The 25,444-nt window shown below is 39.2% G+C and overlaps 1 protein-coding gene across 4 annotated transcripts in view; it reads left to right on the top strand.

Moving 5' to 3' along the window:
* The first annotated feature begins 759 nt into the window (after nt 1-759).
* LOC113633667 (RNA/RNP complex-1-interacting phosphatase-like) overlaps nt 760-25,444 on the top strand; it is a 43,016-nt gene continuing 18,331 nt past the window's right edge. Inside the window, exons 1-5 of one of the 4 annotated variants that reach the window (XM_027132050.1) lie at nt 760-1,203; nt 2,847-2,946; nt 13,767-13,889; nt 19,485-19,531; nt 20,228-20,311. The gene's annotated coding sequence lies outside the window, so the exon portion shown is untranslated. The remainder of the gene's footprint in view (nt 1,204-2,846; nt 2,947-13,766; nt 13,890-19,484; nt 19,532-20,227; nt 20,312-25,444) is intronic. The other 3 variants (XM_027132053.1, XM_027132051.1, XM_027132054.1) reach the window with 3 other exon arrangements.

Genomic DNA, 25,444 nt, shown 5'->3' with positions numbered 1-25,444 from the left:
GATAGAAACAATAATATGTAAACCTGTTCCCCTTTGGTACATTGATCATTTCCTAAACTTATTTTACCAGTACCCACCACCCCTCCCCCCCACACACACAAAGCACTAATACTCCTGTAAAATATATTAAATGTGTTGATTTGGATAACTAGAATTTGATGGACAGAATTCCTCCAGCAAGAGGGAGTTTTAGGTGGAATGGAAGAGAAACTCATGGAAACGCTTGAATGGTCCTTTCCTTGATTCCACAAAATGAGTAAGACTGATCGAGTCCCTTTAATATGCAGCATCCATATTGCATTTGTTCTTACATTTTATGCTGTAATTAAATACAGAGTAAAAGTTATTGAGTGAATATTAAGTTTATTGGGTAGCTGAGTTGTATAATTGTATTTTATTTTTGTGCATTGGAAATCTATGTACATTTATATTGTAGGAATATGGCAATGCTCCAAGAAAAATGAGAAATGCACTGGTAATTTCCCACCCAAAGAGAGCCATTGTTAACGTTTTAATATTATATACTCTTTGTGTCAGTTTGTTTTTTAGTCAAAAATGCATCTTATTGCTTGAATTTGCATTTCACTGATTATGTGATAAAAACTCCTTTTTAGGGCTTCCCTGGTGGCGCAGTGGTTGAGAGTCTGCCTGCCGATGCAGGGGATGCGGATTCGTGCCCAGTCCGGGAAGATCCCACATGCCGCGGAGTGCCTGGGCCCGTGAGCCATGGCCGCTGAGCCTGCGCGTCCGGAGCCTGTGCTCCGCAACGGGAGAGGCCACAACAGTGAGAGGCTCGTGTACCGCAAAAAAAAAAAACAAACAACTCCGTTTTAATTTAATTTTTCTTGAGGTAACATTGGTTACCGCCTCTCAGCTCGAAATTCACACTTTTGTTACTTGCTCTGTGAAAAGTGCTGTGGGTCCTTTAAATAGTTTTTCCTTGGCCAGCTCGTGTGATGTTAGGCTTTCCTAATTGATGGCACCTGAGGAAGGTGTTGCTTCGTGATGCCCCGGTGCTTGCTGGGAAGGCTCTTGGTGGCGTCTTCAGCACCCACTCACTCCTGCAGCTCCGAGGGCGTCCTCAGCCCTGCTCCCGGGGCTCACAACTTCTCCGGTAGTCGGCTTCAGCAGTGCGTAGAGAGCGCAGTGGACGACAGCTTCCGTCAGCATCTTCTATCAAGCAGTTTTGGAGTAGCGCCTCAGGTGAGAAATCTCCCCGTGCATAGTTTTACTGGAACCCTAGAATGTGGATTTCCAGCGACTTACAGAGGGCATATTTCCAGAAAGTTCCACCATGAGACACCACAGCAGCTTCTTTACCATCCAGTGAGCCACAGTCATGCTCTTTTCAACCGGGTCTGGACCTCAGTCCTGTGGGCAGGGAGGAGGAGGTCTTCTTTTCAACTGGAGGGTTAGTGGCTCTCCTTATTTCTGCTAACTGTGTGTTTTGGCGTTCTCTTTACTTGTCGCTGGCCATTCCTTCCTTACTCTAATCGTCTTTCATAATTAATAGTTTTTTCATTACACTTTCCATGCTCAAATTAGTTTGTTTTTCTTCTGGTTGGACCCAGAATAATAACTAAATAATCTAATATTAGTGTGTTATTGTTTTATTTTAAAACCCATTTTTCACATTTTTTTGTTTCTACATCATTATTTTAATGGTTTCATAGTAGTCCATGTAGTAGTAAATACTTCATGCCTATTGTTATACAGTTTATAATATGTGTTTTCATTTTCACAATTGTAGACAATGCTTTAGTGAACATCTTGGTACACATCCTTTGCTCCTATCCGTAATGATTTTCATTAATTCTCAGTCATTTGGACATTTTAGTCAGAGGCAAGTGATGAACACACCACGTCAAGTGCTTTATATATTTCCAGGGGAATACTGAACATATTATTTAGCGCCATAGCAAAACATGAGAAAAAAGTGAGGAAATCATGATTTTTATTGTCTTCTGCCAAACTCTCATAGCAAGAATCTGAAAAATCTCTGGTGAAACACAACTGAAACTAGATTTGAGATTGAGCCATTAAATCCCAGTTATCACCAATCACTTCTGGCTGCTTCTGATTAAACACTTTCTTTGTGTTTACGATTGGGGAATCCACCTCATGAAAAGAATGGCAAATGGGAAAGAAGTAAATGATTCGGAATATCTTGGTCGTTCCTGGGAGAGCGCTCTGACAAAGCAAACGGTTTACCTGAATGTCTTAAGCAAACTGAGCTTGGCTGATTTCCTGTGCTTACAGAAAAGAACCGCTGTAGCTTCAGCTGGAAACCCTAAGCCAGTGGCTCAGTGGTTGTCTTTTTTTGACGTGCCTGCATCACAGGTATAAACAATCTGCGATGTTGAGCTAAACATACCTAAACTGCTGAGGATCTTTCAGGTTAATTTAAACCAACAGGGAATGATCCTGACTGGCAACAATAGAAGATTCTCTCCCAGCAGGAAGTGCATGGGGGCATCCCTTCTAGATCAGACATGCTTCAGAGACTGCTTCTGGAAGCGGTCGTCTTAATTGAATGTTTGTGTGAATGTTTGTTGCTCACAGATGTTTCTCACCAATACTGTTGAGCCTTTTGGTGGTTTCTAAAAGAGGCTATGTTAATCTCAGAACAAGGAGATACAACATATATGACGTGTAATCACACTATAATGATAAAAATAGACACATGCCATCATTGTTGTCATGGGCAGTATCAACAACACAACACAATCACTGTAACTTATTGGGCACCTGTTATGTAGACAACATGTCTCTTGTCCATGGATTAGTGTAGTTAATCCTCACAAAGCTCTTAAGCAGTAAGTACCAATAATATCCCCATTTTACAGATGAAGACACTGAGGAAGAGAAGAGTTAAGAATTTGCCTATGATCAGTTATCCATCTGTTCAGCCAGTGCACAAATTACACTGCCCAACTCCAAGATCAGGTGAGTACAATGGCCTGAGCACCATGCTTTATTGCTTCCCACATATTTAGGAGCTAAAAGAAATCAAGTAGTGGACCTTAAAGAAAATCTTCCTCTACCTTTGTTCAACTCTTTTCGCTTTCATTGTGGTGGAGTCTGTGAGAGACTTCATGTATCATGTAGAATTATCAAGTTAAATGACTGCATTTTTCCCCTTAATTGACCATTTTGAATTGAATTGCTTGGATTTATCAGATTTTTTGTAATGCAGTGTGGTCTACAATAGCTATTGCCAGCCTCTTTCCCACCATCACTACACCTGAAAAATAAAATTCACACATATGACATTCTATCATGTGCTTATCCAGAATTAATGCACTAAGCTGCATAAGTAAAAATCTGTGGTTTATGCACAGTTTCTTCCAGGCCAGCTGCTGTGTCTCCCAGTCACCCTAGGGTCCGCAGTTAAGGACCTGCAAGTCTAGAGAAACTGAGAGAGACGTGTTGGCTTGGCCAATAGATCTTGAGCACCTATAAAGTGCAAGGAGCTGGATCACTGTGGTGGACTTGTCGGGGATTTAAAAATAATAAGACAGCCTAGGAGACAGGCTTTGACACCACTGACAAAAATACACTTCAATTACCAGGCAGTGAGAAAAGGAGGGACGTGGGTAGAGGAACATGTCAGCAGGGTGTGCTGCGTGTGGCCCATCTTCAAGTCTCAGTTGAATTCCACTGTTCAAATGTGGGCCATTTGTGGGAAATTCTGTACCATGAGGGTTTTGCTTAATGTTTAAAAAGTCTTACAAAAAGATGAATAGGAGACATAGCAGGTGGCAAATCAGAAAGTTGTGTCTTGTAAACGGGAAGGTCAATCCAACCTCCAAATCCCAAAAGATATCAATATCCCATAATAGAGAATCACTATCAGGGAACTTGCTGTTTGTTTATTAGTGGCAGCATGGCATAAAATCAGGATAATTCAGCGTTTAAAATCCCTACCCTGTTTGAATTTATAACTAGTATAAATACTTCTAAGATTATATACATTTAAATTTTTTCTGCAACAAGTTAGACAGGATCACAAATTCACATGATGCTCAAAAGAACACTCAGAAATATTTAATGAAAACCTTCATTCTAGTGATGAGGAAACTGTAGCTCAAATAAGAAGCAAAAAACCATACTCAAGCAAACAAATCTGTAAAAGAGTTGTAATCAGAAATATCCAGTTGTCCTACCTCCTAATTTTGTGATCCATCTACTTCACCATCAGTCAAAAAATCTGATCTTCGAAGAAAGAACTTTGGCTTGGCTTTAGAGAGTAAGATCAAAAAAAAAAGAAAAAACCAAACACTTAGGCAAAGGAACAAACAGCCAAAATTAAGTAAATCTGGGATTTTTTTTAAACCAGCGTTGTCTGCATTGTTATTTTGGGCTCAGAGCGATGGCTTGATGCCAAATTTAAATGGAAAGCATTATCTACTCCATATTTATAAATCTTTAGATTCTGCATGTGTCATGAAAAATGTAAGTAAATTTTATAATAGTAAGGTGTGTGGGATTAATTTGTATTCTATGTTGAAAAGCTCCACGGTAGGCAATTAATTCATGAAACACCAGCGATTGCTGCCTTAAGGGCTACATTGCTAGATAAAATTACAGACCTCAAATCTTATGATTACACTGGTATCTATTTTTTGTGTGGTCTAGGGAATATGTCATCTTAAATTGAATATTTACCTAATCAGTAGGCTAAGGGTATCTTCTGGGTTCTGCCCCCTTCGACTCTAGAACACATTGTCTAGTTGTGAATATTAATATGCTGCTTATATAGTTAGGTACTACTGCTTACTGTTTTCACTTCATGGCACGCTTATTAAATGATACTTGTATGCTATACTAGAATAAACTAGAGGGGATCTAAATGGAGCTTGGTAAAAATTGTATAGCCTTTATATTAAACAATGATAAAGTAAAACAACTAATATAAATAAAAATTTAAAATAACAAGCCATAATAAAGTATAAAGTATTGGGAAAGATATCAAATACTTAATTTACATAATTTTCAGGTAATGCTTTTCAGGATTTTTACTGAGAAACTTGTAGTTGCTTCCACAAACATAAGTGTTTTTTGGTGTTTTGTTTTGTGTTGTTTACCAGGTCTTATTCTTGAAGTTGTGACTTTGATTAGATTTAATTGAATTAGAATTAATTCTAATCAATGTTTTAATAACATCTCTCTATTTTTGATTGTCACATTAGACAAAATTTTAATCATTTTTACGATCAAAAATTTTAAGCCAGTGTTTTTCAAAGAATCTAGTTTCTTCTTTCTTTGGCACACAAAAACTCATTGCAGTATCATCTGATGATGTGTATGAGACTGATTTCGTTCCAAGTTGGTGGTTGCTTTTGTAAGGTATGTCCCAATAATGATGGTAGAAGGCACAGACTGTGGTAGAGCCTTCACATCCACTAGGCGGTCATATCATCTTTACATGAAGATAGAGATGGGCGGGGAACCACCTAAACCCACGCTGACAAGGTCTCCTGGGACTCCCGCCCCTGACCTGCTGTATCTTTGCTCTGGATCATTAGTTCTTGTAGCAATCCTAGCAATCTCTTGTTCACCATGAGCATTGGCATACTTGCCGCTGGCTGTTGCACAAGTTGATGCCCGCTGGTTGAATGGCGAGAGAACTTTGATGGACCCATGGGTGTGGCGTTTCTCACTGTGTCTGCCATCCGAGACCACTTTTGACCTTTTGTCTGACTCTCTCTCTCTCAGGTAACCTTCCTGGGAGACCCTACAGAGGCTATTTGTGGCTGAATGTGAATAGTTGTAGGGTTCTGGGTAACCCAGGCTGTACCAGGCAGCCCCAAGGGTTGAGGGGATCATTATCTCATGTCCCACTTACAAACATTAGATTCAGAACTGTATACCTAAGCAGACTGCTTGGTACCCTCTGATTCAGGTATGTGACTTAAAACAGCCTTGAAGAACTTTGAAAGTAATATAAAAAATGGCAAACTTCTCTATTTTACCCTTTCTTTACCTAGACTAAACCTGCAGCCTCACAGGAGCTGAGAACATATTTATTCTTTATCTTTTACTTCAGACGCTCAGCAGGAAGGTAACACACTTTGAATGAAAAAGGACAATTCAAGTTAGGTTGGTGCTTTGCCTAAGCCAGAAAGGTTTAGGGAGAGAAATTGAGGATGAAGAACAAAAGAGACAAGCTTTTTCCTTTTCTTTTTTTTAACCTCTCATGGTTTGACTTAATTCTATTATTTGAATGATTTTGAATTGATTTGGACACACCCACATTTAAATATAAGTTCCAAAATGCATTCTAAAGTCAAATGGAAAGTAATTTGTGTGGTCTTGTTATGAAAATAGTTTTATTCTCTGTATACTCCAGTCTCTCCACTCATTTATTTATACTTGTATTCATCTATTTACACATTCATATATTCACAAAATATTTGTTACTGTGGATACTATACCTGGTATTGATCTAGGTGCTGAGCTGGAAAGGTGAAAAAGTCATTATCATTACCTTGGAGGGTCTCCCAGTCTTGAGGGGAGTCATAGAGGTTAACACATAATTATTGTACAGTTGGACAAGTATCATTATAGTCTTATGAACAGAATATCAGGAGAAAAATATTCTATTTAGTCTTATTATGTATTTGAGTATTCACCTGCCCAAGATGGAAATCTATCTAATAGAGTTTGTACTTTTAAGGACATAATCCAACATGATATTTTTTATTTGCTGAGATCTTTTCTCCATGAAGTGAATTAGGAGCCCAGGCTTCTTCTATGTCCTGACTCTATTTCCTAGGGCCTCAAAGCCTTTGGAATGTAGTTGGAAGACAGAGGAGAAAAGGGTGTAGAGGCTCTGCTCTTAATCACTCCATCCCAGAAGTGACATTCATTACCTTTGCTCACATTCCATTGACAGGGTATACATGCAGGAGGTGTTGGGTCCTGCAGCCCTGGCAAGTTAACATCTAGCAATAGTTTTACACAGACGAAGGCTAGGAGCTCTTTGCTGAATTGCTCACATTCTCTGGACAAAAGTCAGGAAGTCTGTGGCTGTTTATCCCCTTCTCAAATATATGCTTCATTGTTTTCCATCCCTCTAACTCTAATCATGGGCAGCAATATTTCTTCAATATTTTATCCACTCACACTGTCCAGGGAGGTTTCTTTGGCACAACAAGCAAGGCACACTGGGTTTATTTTTATAGCACATTTCCCACAGTCGTATCAGATAAAATGTATTACATCTCACCGGGTGACTGCTGAATAATCTCACAACTGTGGCTTCCATGTGAAAGGCAGAGATGATTAGCTTCCAAGGTGTTTGTGGGCCAGAATTGCTCTGCTTCCCTTAACTAGGTAGGTTAGTAGCTGTTCGAGTTCTTTGAGCTTTGTATACTGTTCCCTTGATTGACAGGAAGAAATCGTAGACTTAATAGTCTGGTTGTGAGGATTAAATGAGATATTTTATATAAATTGCTAAGCATGGCTTTAGGCACATATAGAAAGCAATCCATAATTGAGGCTCTTGTCATTGCTAATTAAGGATAGGATATTAAGCGAAAGTGGAAGTGTCCTTTTTGTGGAGGAGGATGATATACTGAAACATTTAAACGTATTATTTGCTGTAACTAATTTCTAATGAGATTTCAATGTGTGCTTGCTGTCTGATTCCCCAAGAGAATGGATTTTCTCCCTCACTTTATCACAGAGATATTGCCTGAATAAGGTCCTAATACCTGTAACTGAATTCACTTTTAGGATTGCACTATCCTTTAAGAGGCAGCAAAATATATTAATAAAGAGTGTTAGTTCTAAACTCAGATTTCAAATTCTAGCTGGGTTACTTATTAGCTGTGTGACCTTGATCAACCTGTTTCTGAATCTGTGAAACCAAAATTATCTGAGAAAACCAAAATTCAAAAAGATTCATGTACCAAAATGTTCAGTGCAGCTCTATTTACAATAGCCTGGAGATGGAAACAACCTAAGTGCCCATCGTCGGATGAGTGGATAAAGAAGATGTGGCACATATATACAATGGAATATTACTCAGCCATAAAAAGAAACGAAATTGAGCTATCTGTAATGAGGTGGATAGACCTAGAGTCTGTCATACAGAGTGAAGTAAGTCAGAAAGAGAAAGACAAATACCGTATGCTAACACATATATATGGAATTTAAGAAAAAAAAATGTCTTGAAGAACCTAGGGGTAAGACAGGAATAAAGACACAGACCTACTGGGGAACGGACTTGAGAATATGGGGAGGGGGAAGGGTGAGCTGTGACAGGGCAAGAGAGAGGCATGGACATATATACACTAACAAACGTAAGGTAGATAACTAGTGGGAAGCAGCCGTATGGCACAGGGATAGCGGCTCGGTGCTTTGTGACCGCCTGGAGGGGTGGTATAGGGAGGGTGGGAGGGAGGGAGATGCAAGAGGGAAGAGATATGGGAACATATGTATATGTATAACTGATTCACTTTGTTATAAAGCAGAAACTAACACACCATTGTAAAGCAATTATACCCCAATAAAGATGTTAAAAAAAAAACACAATTTAAGTTTTGAAATATGCATATACCCATGGACCTGCCAACACAATGAAAAGAAAGAACATATCCATCACTTGCAAGTGTTTTTATGCCTCATTCATAAAGCCCCTTTTTTTCCCCTCACATTCCACCCCTCCACATCCCCAAGTGACCACTGATATGCTTTCTATCGTTAGACATGTGTTTGCATTTTTCTAGAAATTTACATAAATGGATTCACACAGTGAGGACTCTTTTATCTGGCTTCTTTCACACAATGTAATTATTTTGAGAGTAATTCATATTTTTGTGGGTAGCAATAATTAATCACTTTGCTGAGTAGTGTTTCACTGTATGAGTATACCACAGTATGTTTATTCATTTGCCTATTGATGGGTGCTCGAGGTTGTTACAATTCTGTCTATTAAAAATAAAGATGCTGTGATGATCCATGTACAAGTCTTTGTATGAACATACGCTTTCATTTTTCTTGCATAAATATCTAGGTGCAGAAAGGCTGGATCATACGGTAGGTTTATGTTCAACTTATAAGGAAACAGCCAAACTGTTGACTGAAGTGACTGTACCATTTTCCTTCCCACTAGCAGTGTAAAAGACTTGCAGTTCCTACACTGCCTCACCAATACTTGGTGTGGTTGGACTTTTCTAATTTTAGCCATTCAATACGTGTGTAGTGGTATCTCCTGGGGCTTTCATTTTCATTTAGCTAATAATTGATTACATTGAGCAACTTCATGTGCTTATTTGCATCTGTACACCTCCTTGGCAGGATCTCTTTTTAAATATTTTTACCCATATTGTTAATTAAAAATTTTTTTTCTAATTACTGAGTTTTGAGAGTTCTATACGTGTTGGAGACACAAGTCTTTTCAGGTATATAATTTTTTTTTAAATATTTTCTTCCAACCTGTGGCTTTTCTTTTATTAATAATGGCTTCCAAAGATGAAACCCAATTTATCACTTTTTTTCTTTTATGGATCTTGTTTTTGGTGTCATCTCTAGGAAATCTTTGCTTAACCCAAGGTCAAAAAGATTTTGTCCACGTTTTAGAGATTTATGTTTTGATCTACATTTAGTTAATTCTTTATATGGTGTGAAGTAAGGATCAAAGGTCATACTTTTGCATATGGCTATCTATGCACAGTATCCGTGTGCTATGTGCTTCTGGCACCATTGGTCAAGAAGACTATCCTTTCTCCTCGAAATTCGCTTTGCAGCTCTGTTGAATAATCAATTGTTCTTATATGTGTGGATACGTTTCTGGGATCTACATTCTATTAGATTGACGTATTATATGTGACTCTTGGTTATAATATATTCTTTCACGGATGTCTTTCCACTTGCTCATGTAAATAGTCTCCCAGTAATATAGCCTTACCATTTTACTGGACATACCTATGTATACCAGAGATGCATTTGATAAATCGATGGAACTTGCACTCAAACTAGGGTTACTTTCCAAAAACACTTAAAATGTTCAGGTGTAAAAACTATGTACTCTACAGCCTTCCTGCCTCAACCAAGAGTATGTTAACGCATCCCCACAAGCTATTTTGCACGTGTATGGGGCTGTAGAGTCTGGGGAGTATGAGAGAGGTGTGTGCTGTCTATCCCAAAAGATCATCATAGGACACAAAGGAAACATTAAGGAAATAGACAGGAATAGTCAAATGCCAAACGTTAAAATATTTCTCATGCGTTTTTAATATTTACATTGAGATAAGCAAATTATAAAATAAAATACAAAAATTTATAGAATATTTCAAAATGCTCTTTTTTGCCAGATGCAACCAGATACTAGGAATAAATAGAGGAAGTTTCTGGAACCAGCTTGTCTTTCCTTTTTTTATCACCATTGAGTGATGGGGTTGTATTTTATTCAGTCTAGTACATGTGGGTGTGAATAAGATGGAACTTCTCTCAAAAAGAGATATGAGCAAAGAATATATGTTGTCAAATTGTCTAAAACATTTTTTCATGTTCTGACTAATTTTCCTTTGTATTGGCATTTCAAGGGATTTTGTTTTTTAATTTGACTTTTAAGAAACCTTGATAACTTCAGTGATATCCCATGAAGATAATATAAACAACTGTAATGGAAAATGAAAAGATGATAATAGCAACCAGCACTGTGATATTTCTTGTCATTGTTCTTTAGGATAGTAACAAACCCCATATTAATTTGACTTTTTGAACTTTGGCCTTTACTTTGGTGGAAGAAGTTCCTTTCACTTTGCTTATTATCTGTTTGCAATTAAAAACAATGAATGGGGGCTTCCCTCGTGGTGCAGTGGTTGAGAGTCCGCCTGCCGATGCAGGGACGCGGGTTCGTGCCCCAGTCCGGGAAGATCCCACATGCCGCGGAGCTGCTGGGCCCGCGAGCCATGGCCGCTGAGCCTGAGCATCCGGAGCCTGTGCTCCGCAACGGGAGAGGCCACAACAGTGAGAGGCCCGCGTTCTGAAAACAAAACAAAACAAAACAAAACAATTAATGACCATACTTTGATATGATCATCTTAGAGTTGTATAGAGGGAGGATAGTTATGCAACTATTTATATATCTGTGGGTTCAAGAAAGTTTAAAGGCTTGATATTTGAATCCTGTGGAATGTAGCCTCCTTTCCCAGAGGGAAATGAACATATACATGTACTAACTGTAGTTTAAAATAAAGCAACACCTGTTCGTAGAGGCACCTTCTATTCCAGGCATGTTTAGGTATAGGGAAGGGGAACAAGAGCTATAAAACATAATTCTTGTCTATAAGGAGTTTACAGTTTAGGGGAGTTGAGGACACTCAATGACTCAACGAGGATGAGCCTGATGCAGGTGGCTACAAGGTCACCCTTGGATAAAGTCTGCTTTAGGAAAGACCAGCTTACTCTTATTCTGCTAAACTCTTCAATGCGGTGTCCAATAAACCTGAATATCAAGCTCAAACGCCACTTTAGAAATGTTTCCAGGGGGGTAACAGCCAAGAAGTTAATATGATTCCTACACACTTAACACAACTCACCAGAGGTCTTGAATTCGGTGAGCGTATTGACCTCCTTTAAGAAAGATCACCATTTAAATTTCGAATGCTAAGTTCTAAGAGAATGAAGTAAGTAATAAGTGATATCAGGTTCAGAGGTGGAAGAGAAAAGAGGTCTCCCCTTGAGTAGAACATTTTGTTGGATTCTCCAAAGTGGCAAACAATAAGGAGAACACTAACCAGCTAAGACTCTGAAGAAGTTGAGAATTAAGATGAAAGCCTAAGATGGAGGTCAAAATGTCCCCTAGATTTAAGGATACACTTAGGCTGAAAGGGAAACTATTGAAAAAGATGTAGAAAATGCTAAGTATTTCACAAAAAATTTATTAGAACTAATAAAACTTAGCAAAATTTGTTTGCAGAATATGAAATCAACATATACACATCACTTGCATTTCTGCACATTAACAATGAACAATCCGGAAAAGAAATTAGGAGAACAGTTCCATTTACAATAGCATCAAAAAGAATAAAATACTTAGGAATAAGCTTAACCAAAGACATGAAAGACTTGTACACTGAAAACTACAGCATTATTGAAAGAAACTAAGGAAAACATAAATAAATGGGAAGACATCCCATGCTTATGAGCTATTGTTAAAATGTCCATATTACACAAAGCTACCTACAGATTTAATGCAATGTCTATCAAAATACCCTATTTTTGCAGAAATAGAAGAAACAACTCCAAAATTGATATGTAACCACAAAGGACCCTCAACAACCAAAGCAAACATGACGACCTCACACTCTCTTTTGAAATGAAGTTTTCTTGTTATTGTGGGTTATAAATCCAAAGTCCTAAAAGTCCATAAATTATCCTCCTATTTACATTTTGGTTCATTTTCAGTGACAGGCCTTTCTGTGCCTGAGTGGCAGTGAGGGCTGCTTCAATATCTGTAGCTTGGACTTCTGTCACTGACATGGTGTGGGTATCTCAGAGCCTTGGCTCTTTTACCAGTCGATCAAGTCCCGCATGAACCATGCTCAGAAGGGCCCCACGCTTATTGGTTTCATGCTGTGCTATTGCTGTCTTGAAATTCTTAATGATTTTATCTTTGAACTTACGTTCTGTAAGTAAAATTTATAGGACAATAAAATAAACACATGAGCAGAGGAGACATGTGCAATATGTGTGTCTGCCACCATTCCTCCTGCCCCATTCACATCTAGTTTTCACCCTGCTTATGGTGTGCTTTCCATGACATGCTTATTTGGTACCCATTTGGAGTCTTACTGAGTTCCACCAGAATTCTGTGCTACTGCTCATATACAAGACTAAGTGAAGGTGTTAACAGCTCTGGGAGGCCATGCTTTCCATTTGAATCTGAACTTACTTCTAACACAGAAAGAAAGCAGTTGTTTTTTAAAAAACAAGAATATCCAAGGAATCTTATCATATCCTTTCTTACTCGTGTTACTTCCCAATGTTAGCCAAACACTTCTGCTGAAAAAGATGACATATATGAAAAACAGAAGAGAGAACAACCCATAGATCCCATTTAGGGCTCACCCTAATCTAGTATGATGTCATCTTATCTCGATTCTATCTGAAAAAAGAATTTACTTGGCCACATTCACAGGTTCCAGGTGAACATGAATTTGGGGAGGACACTATGCACCCCAGTGCAAATACTTTCAACAACACTTTTTCTTTGCAGTTTGAACAAGAGGCACTATATTTTCATTTTGCACTGGAGCCCACACATTATGTCACTTTTTACTTTTAGAGCCCATGTTGGAAAATGGGGTTTCATGAGACAGCCAAGTGAGTCTGTCAAGTGAATTCTAGAATTATCCAGACTTACCAACACTTTGTTGCAGCAAGTTGGTTCCAGGCAAACCCATGTGAAAGGGGCATGTCCACAATGGAGCAGAGAACTTTTGTCTCTCTATCACCAGACTCACTCCCAAGATGAAGGAAAGAAGAGCTTAGCAAAGCATGGCCAGTTATTCTTCCCAACTTTGCCAGTCAAGTAGGTCACCTCACCTAGCCAGTGTCAGTGAGTATAAGAGCAGGGAGGTTAAAAGTTATACTACTCAAATTCCCTTCACATGCTGATACCATTAGGAACGAGAAGGGAAATTGTCACTAATGCTTCCCTGTTTCACTAATGTTTCCCTGTTTTTTTCAATCTCAACCCACTCAACTATGCCGTTAAGCCTGTAATTAACGGAATATGGCTCTCCCTTCAGGACAAAGAAAAGACCTTTATCGGGACAGTCCTGCTCGCACTTTTATGGGGCTACTCGTTTGAGTGGCTTCTGGGAACTGCTGGTGGACGACTTAGAGTTTCATCCCAGAAGTCTCTGATATGGGTGAGAAATTGCTTTAATTTAAATTAACTCCATGGCTACTCATATCCAATGATCAGAAACAACTTTTTGTTCTACCAGCCATCCACAGCACAGCTAACCATAGAAAGTTGATGAGGTTAAGTGACAAACTAAGATTAAATACATAAAAGCATCCAGTAATACAATTCAGAAATCATAGAAATGTTGCAAATTTGAAAGTACACCTCTGCCAGTATCAAATTCTTCACAGAGAAATTAAAAGGGCACACATTAAACGCTCTTATGAGTTAAGGTCCCAAAGTATTAAAGCCCAATTTTGAAATCAAGTTTCCTTGTTACTGTAGGTTAAAAATCCAAAGTCCTAAATGTCCATAAACCATCCTCCCAGATGTACATTTGGTTCATTCTCAGTGACAGGGCTTTCATTGCCTGAATAGGACTGAGGGCTCCTTCAGTATCTGTAGCTTGGACTTCTGTCACTGACACGGGTGTGGGTCTCTCAGGGCCTTGGCTGTTTTATCAGTTTATCAAGTTTCTCATGAACCATGCTTTTAAAGAGTCTAAGGAGTTACTAAGATACAATTTGATTTTACAGCACTATCCCCAAAATTTAAAAACAATCTCAAAAGCAAGCCAATGCCCCACTCCAAGAAGACAGAAACTAGGCACATGTTTGTTCCCAGAATCCAGTACAGAATTTGACCAAAGAACAAAGCAGAAACTCAATGGCATTTGAGAGAAAGATAAAGTCTCTTTCATTTTAACCTCACTAGGATGTCCATTAGTCTATGCCATTTAACTGAAATTTCTGACTTGCGAACTTCGAACCAGGAGGAATCTTTGAAGCCTGACGTTGAGTTGTCACTATGAATTTGCCACGTGCAGTGCACAGCCCTGAGCATCTGTCACACATGGACTCTTGAGTTATCCTTCCTCTTTGATGACCTTGTGGTTCACACTGCAGTACTGAACTGATTACGGGTTATGTCAAGTGACATTACACCTCCAGTTCTGATGCGTAGATTTGACAGTCCTATGCCGCCATGGCCATTTTCACTGCCTCCTGCTATGGAACTGCATAGACCAAAGGCGGCTGCCTTTAAGAGAACATTTCTTTCTCCAGCATAATTGACAAATCCAGTGTCAGCTTGGGTCCACATGTAAAGGGAGTCACTTCAGCCTATGGTAGACCATATGTGTCAATGCTGACAAGTTCTACAAGACATGTTTTCCTTACAACTGAGTCTTTGTCTCAGTCAAGCCTGCTTGGGAAAAACTGTACCTGAAGAGTAAGGCAAGGTGGACGGCTGCCTGAGACTTTCCTGCCCTGTAAACTCCTGCACACTCTCAAGTCAAGTGCCAGGTAAAGATCTCTGTATACTAAAGACCCTCCAGGTGCCTTATTCATTCCGCTCCAGGTATTGCTCAGTCACCTGCAACTCCCTAATGCCCCTTTTCTTTATGTCAGACCTTTACTTAAGTGACTCGAAAGAAACAGCCACTCTCCCACACCATAAGCTGCAGCCATCAGCCAAAATCAAAGTATCTTATGGCTGGTTGGATGGGTGGCCCCCAAAAGGATATATCCATGTCCTAATCCTTGACTGTTACCTCATTTGAAAAAAAACAGTTTTGCAAATGTCGTTAAGGATCTTGAAATGGGATTTCCATCCTATATTATCTGGATGGGTCTAAATAGAATGACAGTTGTCCTTATTATACAAGAAGGGCAGAGGGACATTTGAGACAGACAAAAGAGAAGATACAGACACAGAAAGGGGGTGATGTGAAGACAGAGACAAAAACTGAGTGATGTGGCTTCAAGCCAAGGAAGATGGCAACCACCAGAACCTGAAAGAGGCAAGGGATAGAATCTCCCATAGAGCATCTGTAGGGAGAGCAGCCTTGCTGACACCTTGATATCGCACTTCTGGCCTCTACAACTGTGAGATAGTAAATTTCTCTTGTGTTAAGCCTCCAAGTTTATTAGTCTCCCAGCAAGCACGGGACACTTATACAGCATGCATTAAACCTTTTCTAGGCTTCAGCAGTTTACTGCACAAACCTAAATATTTTCAAACAGTCAAAGGTCTCAAAATCCCACCATACATTAAAATCCAAGGCACTAGGCTACCTTCCTTGGCAGTAACAAAATATCTTCCACAAGGACAGTTTGCTCTCTAAAATGTCTGCTCCTTTCTTTTTATTTCTCAGTGTTCCCAGGTAATGCACCAAGTGTTAGGGTTTTTTAATTACCTTCCAGCAAGTACAATGCCTTAATTCCATTTGGTTTGGAATAAATTAGGAAACAAGATAAAAGCGAAAAGATGGAGGGCCGAATATTCCTGTTACTGTTGATAGCCCTGGCTTGAGAATCCAGTTTCAATGAAATGATCATATAACAGAACTCCAGAATTGGGCAGATTTACTAACTAGTAATACACAGAATGAGAGAAACAGAAGACACTCACTCACACTCTCAAGGGAGAGAACAGAATTAGTCAAGGCAAGCATGCTCACTTAATTCTTTTCAAGATTTCTATATAAGTCACTTGATCACCCTGGGGCAGAGTCAGTAAAGAAGTAGGGCTGAAATGACCCTAAGAGCTCTCTTGACAGGACTGAAACAGCAGCAGCAGGAAAGGAACATTCCCTCACTCCTCACCACCACCACACCCAGGAGTAAAAAATGATCATCCACATTGACAATGTAAATCAGAAACTATGCTAACTCTGATTCACTCTTAGTATACCAACAGCTAATCAGGAGCCTTCTGCAAAAACATCTTGATTAGTTGCTAATACAAACTCTTTAGAAGCAGACCCCTCCACATGCCTCAAAGGGAATGTGCAGACGTGTATGCTTCAGGATTTTCTCACGAAGACCCCACACAGCCTTGTGCTCCAGGGGTGTGAGAAAGTGGTAATGTTGCAGAAGGAAAAACTTGCACTTTGCGTGGAAGCCTGACGGGAGTTTTTTCCAGGGCAGCTTTCAGGGCGAACGTTGACCGTTTACTGGAAGCGTTCGGAAGGCGGAGTCTTTAGTGTTACCTGCTTAGACGGGTTCCTCTTCCACGAGGAGTAGCGCTTGCTTCCTGGGTAGTGCAGGCAGAGTCTAGTGGCAGAGCCCTTTCCTTAGGTGGAGGGTCAAATGGAAGTCAAGTGCGAGGTGAGCCCTGTTAAAGGGACAGCCGTGCGAATTAAGAAGAGGCATGCCCTTGAAACATGCCCTCGTGCCAGTGTACACGGTGGATTCATCTAGAGTGAAGGCTGTGTGAAATGTGTGTCATCCTAGCTTCTCTCTGTAGACCATGGGTGAGTCTCCTGAGTGCCAGACCTCAGAAATGTCACCCGTTGTATCGATTCGGCCTTTGAAACTCCTTGGTCTCTTTGGAATAAGGCTACAGTCCCTCTGCAAGGCCTATGCCGCAACGGTTTCCGCACGTTAGTTTACAGCTGCCTTCAGGTAAGGGAGCCAACGGTGAGTTGCCTAGAAATCGTTGCCACTGCCTGAAACGATCCGTATTCCGACTAGAAATACTTTCGTCTTGTCAAATTGAGGGAAAAGGAATTCCGCCTATGTTGTACTCTCTGCCCAAGAGTGCACACCAGAGGGCGCAGTGTGTTAGAACGGTTGCAGAGCTCTGCCCTAATCCTCTTCCTCTTCAGCCGAATGATGAGAAGCGCTCAGCTTAGTATCCTAGTGTGACTAGAGTCGACCGCCTTTAAGTTTGTTTGAGAGGCTGGTGTCCTACTGCTAAAACATACGTGCGTTTTCCCAGGCACAAGGAGGGAACCCCTATCTTAAAAGACATAGGGGTCAGAAACTTAGGAATCACCATCACTGACAGCTATTTCTCCCTCACCCTCATCCTCAACCCACCACCAGTGCTAACAATGATACTGCCTACATACCTCTAGAATCTGTCCACATTTTTCCACCAAAATGACCACCATACCCTGGTCCAAGCCACCATTATGCCCAATTTCTACAAAAGTCTCCTATCTTGTTTCCTTGCTTCCACTCTTTCTCCCTGCAGTGTATTCTCCACTCGGTAGCAAAATGATAGGTTGAAAATGCAATTGGGTATGTTCCACACACTCACCTTCAATAAAAAAAGTTCAATGGTTTTCTATTACTCTTAAATTCTGAAACCTTAAACATAAGCCTGCAAGATCGAGCTGCTGCCCACACTTGTAGCTCCATTATAATCACGTGCTCCCCCAACAGCCCCATCTTCCTGGCCAGTTCCTCCAGCACAGCATATGCTTTCCTCTTATAGGGTCTTCTGCTATTCCTTATGCTCAGAAATCTGTCCCCAACGTCCCTATCTGGTTAATACCTACTCAACCTTCAGATATCAGCTGAAACATCCCTAAATAAACCTTCTCTAATCTCCATGATGAGATCAAATCCTCCCTAAAATATGTTCTCATGGTACCATGTTCCTCTCCTTGGCACTTGTCAGAGATGTAATTCTACATGCAGTGTATGATTCTTGAATATCTATTCCTTCTCTGGACAGTTAGAATTCACAAAGGGGAGGTCAAGTCTCTTCACTCAAAATTTCACAAGTCTTGTTGCTAGCACTCAGCACAGTTCTTAAACATAACACATGCTCAGTAAGTATTTCCTGCATGAACAACCATAAATTGGTACAGTGTAGCAACGTACACAAAATCATAAGGGCATCAACTGTTTGATGCAGAAGTCCCATTCTGAGTGAAGTTAACTGAGACAAAGCATATATATTCAAAGGTGTTCACACAGCAATGTTCATTACTTTGACGTTTTATAATATCATAAACTTCAGACTTTTATGTGTTCATCAGTGAGCAAAGGAACAATGCAGCCTTAAAAAAAATAAGCAAATGGGACCTAATGAAACTTAAAAGCTTTTGCATAGCAAAGGAAAGTATAAACAAGACGAAAAGACAACCCTCAGAATGGGAGAAAATGTTTGCAAACGAATCGACAAAGGATTAATCTCCAAAATATATAAATAGGTCATGCAGCTCATTATTAAAAAAACAAACAACCCTATCAAAAAATGGGCAGAAGACCTAAATAGACATTTCTCCAAAGAAGACATACAGATGGCCAAGAGGCACATGAAAAGCTGCTCAACATCACTAATCATCACTCAACATCCTGCTGCACTTGATTCTTTTATCATAATTAACCCACTTAGAGTCACTACACTGTGTGTTTTTTTATTTCTTGGTTCTTGAATACTCTGTCATATTAAGCCTCCTGTTTTTAGCGTACAGAGAATGTTCACCGAAACTGACTGCTGCATGTTGTCAGATAACCTTTTAACATCTGCCAGTTTGGTCCTGTATTTTATTCTCTTTCATTTATTAATTAAGTTGTTGTATCAATGTAAATAATTATATTAATAGATTTTCTAAAGTCGCGTTATCCTTGCATCCTTGGAATAACGCCTTTTTGTAGTCCTAGTGTATATCATTCTTTAATAATTATTGATTAGATGTGCTGATATTTTCTTAGGATTTTTATATCTATATTTGTAAAGCGAAATTGGACCTTTTCTGCAAAACCTTGATTTTATTTTCTTTTTATTTACAAATGACTCGAATTTTGTTGTTTTTTAGATATTTGATTGATGTAGAAGGCATGTGGGCAGATGATGCAATTGGATGTAAGTATAAGCGTTGTCACTACTTTTCTCTTTATATAAAATTTGAAGGTAGAAGTGTAGGGGAATTTCTCAAATTTTGGACAAAGAGAAAAGTTTGTAATTCATTTGTTCTGACATAAGATAACCTTTAACCAAAAGTTTTGAAAGGGATGTATCTGGAAATAGCGAGATATAACAGTCTGAATAATTGATCAGTGGATTTCAGCATTTTTTTCTTTTTAAAATTTATTTAATTAATTACTTTATTTTTGATATTATATCCACTGCACCACCAAGGAAGTCCCTTTTTCTTCCTTCCTTCCTTCCTTCCTTCCTTCCTTTAAAGCTCCAAGTCATTTAAAATATATGACTTCTTACTAAAAATCTCCAGTTCATATAACCAATGGGTTTATAACTTCTCCTCTAAAAGTTATATTTCTGGGACTTCCCTGGTGGTCCAGCAGTTAAGACTCTGTGCTTCCAATGCAGCAGGCGTGGGTTCAATCCCTAGTTGGAGAGCTAAGATCTCACATGCTGCGCACCCAAAGAAATTTTTTTTAACAAGTTATATTCCTGTATTATTGAATTTAGTGGTTTAGATTTTCTTTTAATGTTTAGAAGATTTCAATTTATTTACCAGGAACAAACAAAACAAAATGTAAAAATGGTTTTCCTGGAAACTATTTCCATCATTCTCTTCTTCCCTTTCTCCTGCAGACTGGTGTTTTATCCTTACAAGTTCTCTGTCATTCCATAAGAGAGCTGCTCTTCTTCTGGTTTCATAAGAGATGGTGAACAGTGGTAAAACATCCAGTTTACCTAAATTTCTAGAGTACACTTCAGGGAGCGAATGATGGGGTGGGATGTTGGGGCAGAGTGAGAGATACAGATTCCGGCGAGACTGAGAGTCATTCACAAAAATTACTGGGCTGTGGTGAGGGGAGAACAAAATAAATCAGGTTCCTGCTGGTGGACAGGAAGCCAAAATGAAGAAGAATGGTGCGTAGCCGGGCAGTGTAATTAGGCCCATAAGTGCTGTGTCTTCTGATAGTAATTATGAACAGAAATCAACTAATAATTACGAATAACATGTAGGTGACCAATCCTTGAGAGCTGAGGCAGAGAGAAGGAAAGATGGCATTATACCTTGTCTCTGGTTCATTGAGTTTCCCAGGCTGGATTGTGACCAATCTTGGGTGAAACCATAACTAAATCATTTTTGCTAAGGAGATCAGCCTTTGTGGGGTCCTTTCTCTGCACCCTGTCCAATGATAAAGCCCACTGGTTTATGTCTCCTGGAAAAGAGTTATTTCAAAACAGTGTGTGAAGCACTGATGAAACAGCCATGAGGAACACGTTTCCACATGGCCTCGCACCTCCTTTTCAAAGTGCTTTAAAACTTTTTTCAACCAAAAATCATTAAAAGAAAAGGATTGGGATCAAATCCCGCACAGAGGTAGTGTAAGAAAAAAGAGAATAAGGAGCAGAATAGGATCTCTTCAGACAATAAAATCAAGTTGGAAAAGACAGGTCCACAAAACAGATCAAAACTGTAACCTATTATTTCAAAGTGGGCTAAAAGATGTTAGGAAAAACAATGGAAAAGATGAAAGAACATGAATCGAGGAGGGAATGGGAAGTTATTGTTTAATGGCTCTAGAGTCTCTGTTTAGGATGGTGAAAAAGTTCTGGCAATGGTAAATGCTGATAAATGCCACCTATGGGTGTTTGGTTTTAGTTGATCTTCTTCCATGAAACGGTTTGGAGAGATTCAGAAACTATGCTGCTGCCTCCATCTTTCTGAGGTCCTGCTCAATCTTTAGACATAATTATTTTGAATTTCGATAGTGGTGATGGTCGCACAGCATTGTGAATGTATTTAATGTCACTGAATTGTATACTTGAAAATGGTAGAAATACTAAATTTTGTTTTATGTATATTTTACCATAATAAAAAAAAGATGAACGAACAGCATAAACCAGAATTAGTTAAGATGATAGAACTCAGGACAGAATTCAAAATAAAAGAAAAAACATTCAGAAATGAGGACTAAATTTAAAATAATACAAGAGTGGGGACTTGCCTGGTTGTCCAGTGGTTAAGAATATGCCTTCCAATGGAGGCGATGCAGGTTCGATTTCCAAATCGGAAAAGAAGTAAAGCTGTCACTGTTTGCAGATGACATGATACTATACATAGAGAATCCTAAAGATGCTACCAGAAAACTACTAGAACCAATCAATGAATTTGGTAAAGTAGCAGGTTACAAAATTAATGCACAGAAATTTCTGGCATTCTTATACACTAGTGATGAAAAATCTGAAAGTGAAATTAAGAAAACACTCCCATTTACCACTGCAACTAAAAGAATAAAATATCTAGGAATAAACCTACCTAAGGAGACAAAAAACCTGTATGCGGAAAATTATAAGACACTGATGAAAAAGTTAAAGATGATACAAATAGATGGAGAGATATACCATGCTCTTGGATTGGAAGAATCAACATGGTGAAAATGACTCTACCACCCACAGCAATCTACAGATTCAATGCAACCCCTATCAAACTACCCCTGGCATTTTTCACAGAACTAGAACAAAAAGTTTCACAATTTGTATGGAAACACAAAAGACCCCGAATAGCCAAAGCAATCTTGAGAATGAAAAATGAGGCTTTAGGAATCAGGCTTCCTGACTTCAGACTATACTACAAAGCTACAGTAATCAAGACAGTATGGTACTGGCACAAAAACAGAAATATAGATCAATGGAACAGGATAGAAAGCCCAGAGATAAACCCACGCACATATGGTCACCTTACCTTTGATAAAGGAGGCAAGAATATACAGTGGAGAAAATACAGCCTCTTCAATAATTGGTGCTGGGAAAACTGGAGAAGTACATGTAAAAGTATGAAATTAGAACACTCCCTAACACCATACACAAAAATAAACTCAAAATGGATTAAAGACCTAAATGTAAGGCCAGACACTATCAAACTCATAGAGGAAAACATAGGAAGAGCACTCTATGACATAGATCACAGCAAGATCCTTTTTGACCCACCTCCTAGAGAAATGGAAATAAAAACAAAAATAAACAAATGGGACCTAATGAAACTTCAAAGCTTTTGCACAGAAAAGGAAACCATAAAGAAGACCAAAAGACAACCCTCAGAATGGGAGAAAATAAAATATTTGCAAATGAATCAACTGACAAAGGATTAATCTCCAAAATTTACAAGCAGCTCATGCAGCTCAATAACAAAAAAACAAACAACCCAATCCAAAAATGGGTAGAAGACCTATATAGACATTTCCCCCTAGAAGCTATACAGATTGCCAACAAACACATGCAACATGGCTCAATATCATTAATCATTAGAGAAATACAAATCAAAACTACAATGAGATATCATCTCACACCGGTCAGATGTGACATCATCAAAAAATCTAGAAACAATAAATGCTGTAGAGGGTGTGGAGAAAAGGGAACACTCTTGCACTGTTGGTGGGAATGTAAATTGCTACAGTCACTATGGAGAACAGTATGGAGGTTCCTTAAAAAACTACAAATAGAACACCCATACAACCCAGCAATCCCACTACTGGGCATATACCCTGAGAAAACCAAAATCCAAAAAGAGTCATGTACCAAAATATTCATTGCAGCTCTATTTACAATAGCCTGGAGATGGAAACAACCTAAGTGCCCATCATCGGATGAATGGATAAAGAAGATGTGGCACATATATACAATGGAATATTACTCAGCCATAAAAAGAAACGAAATTGAGCTATTTGTAATGAGGTGGATAGACCTAGAGTCTGTCATACAGAGTGAAGTAAGTCAGAAAGAAAAAGACAAATACCGTATGCTAACACATATATATGGAATTTAAGAAGAAAAAAAAATGTCATGAAGAACCCAGGGGTAAATCAGGAATAAAGACACAGACCTACTGGAGAACGGACTTGAGAATATGGGGAGGGGGAAAGGTGAGCTGTGACAGGGTGAGAGAGAGTCATGGACATATACGTACTAACAAACGTAAGGTAGATAGCTAGTGGGAAGTAGCCGCATGGCACAGGGATATCGGCTCAGTGCTCTGTGACCGCCTGGAGGGGTGGGATAGGGAGGGTGGGAGGGAGGGAGATGCAAGAGGGAAGAGATACGGGAACATATGTATATGTATAACTGATTCACTTTGTTATAAAGCAGAAACTAACACACCATTGTAAAGCAATTATACCCCAATAAAGATGTTAAAAAAAAAAAAACAACTACAAATAGAACGACCATACGACCCAGCAATCCCACTACTGGGCATATACCCTGATAAACCAATCATTCAAAAAGACTCATGTACCAAAATGTTCAATGCAGTTTTATTTACAATAGCCAGGACATGGAAGCAACCTAAGTGTCCATAAACAGGTGAATGGATAAAGAAGATGTGGCACAGGTATACAATGGAATATTCCTCAGCCATAAAAAGAAACGAAACTGAGTTATTTGTAGTGACGTGGATGGACCAAGAGTCTGTCATACAGAGTGAAGTAAGTCAGAAGCAGAAAAACAAATACTGTATGCTAACACATATATATAGAATCTAAAAAAAAAAAAAAAAAAAGAAGATCATGAAGAACCTAGGGGTAAGATGGGAATAAAGACACAGACGTACTGGACCATAGACTTGAGGATATGGGGAGGGGGAAGTATAAGCTGTGACAAAGTGATAGAGTGCCATGGACACATATACACCACCAAACGTAAAATAGATAGCTAGTGGAAAGTAGCCGCATCGCACAGAGAGATCAGCTAAGTGGTTTGTGGCCACCTAGAGGGGTGGGATATGGAGGGTGGGAGGGATGGAGACGCAAGAGGGAAGAGATATGGGAACATATATATAAGTATAACTGATTCCTTTGTTATAAAGCAGAAACTAACACACCATTGTAAAGCAATTATACTCTAATAAAGATGTAAAAAAAAAACCAAATAAACAAACCAATCCAAAAATGGGCAGAAGACCTAAATAGTCATTTCTCCAAAGAAGATATACGGATTGCCAACAAACACATGAAAGAATGCTCAACATCATTAATCATTAGAGAAATGCAAATCAACACTACAATGAGAAATCAACTCACACCGGTCAGAATGGCCATCATCAAAAAATCTAGAAACAATAAATGCTGTAGAGGGTGTGGAGAAAAGGGAACACTCTAGCACTTTTGGTGGGAATGTAAATTGCTACAGCCACTATGGAGAACAGTATGGAGGTTCCTTAAAAAACTACAAATAGAACACCCATACGATCCAGCAATCCCACTACTGGGCGTATACCCTTAGAAACCCAATAATTCAAAAAGGGTCATGTACCAAAATGTTCATTGCAGCTCTATTTACAATAGCCAGGACATGGAAGCAACCTAAGTGTCCATTAACAGATGAACGGGTAAAGAAGATGTGGCACATATATAAAATGGAATATTCCTCAGCCATAAAAAGAAACGAAACTGAGTTATTTGTAGTGAGGTGGATGGACCAAGAATCTGTCATACAGAGTGAAGTAAGTCAGAAAGAGAAAAACAAACACCATTTGCTAACACAAATCTAAGGAAAAAAATATACATGGAATCTAAGGGGGAAAAAAAAGGTCATGAAGAACCTAGGGGTAAGACGGGAATAAAGACACAGACGTACTAGAGCATAGACTTGAGGATATGGGGAGGGGGAAGGGTAAACTGTGACGAAGTGAGAGAGTGGCATGGACATATATACACTACCAAACGTAAAATATCTAGTGGGAAGCAGCCGCATAGCACAGGGAGATCAGCTCGGTGGTTTGTGACCACCTAGAGGGGTGGGATAGGGAGGGTGGGAGGTAGGGAGACGCAAGAGGGAAGAGATATGGGAACATATGTGTAT

This window comes from Aethalodelphis obliquidens, unplaced genomic scaffold (genome assembly GCF_003676395.1).
Source record: "Aethalodelphis obliquidens isolate GAN/ISIS:26980383/991018 unplaced genomic scaffold, ASM367639v1 scaffold40, whole genome shotgun sequence".
NCBI lineage: Eukaryota > Metazoa > Chordata > Mammalia > Artiodactyla > Delphinidae > Aethalodelphis > Aethalodelphis obliquidens.
Note: the sequence above shows the minus strand (reverse complement) of the source record. Positions and strands in the feature narration are given on the sequence as shown.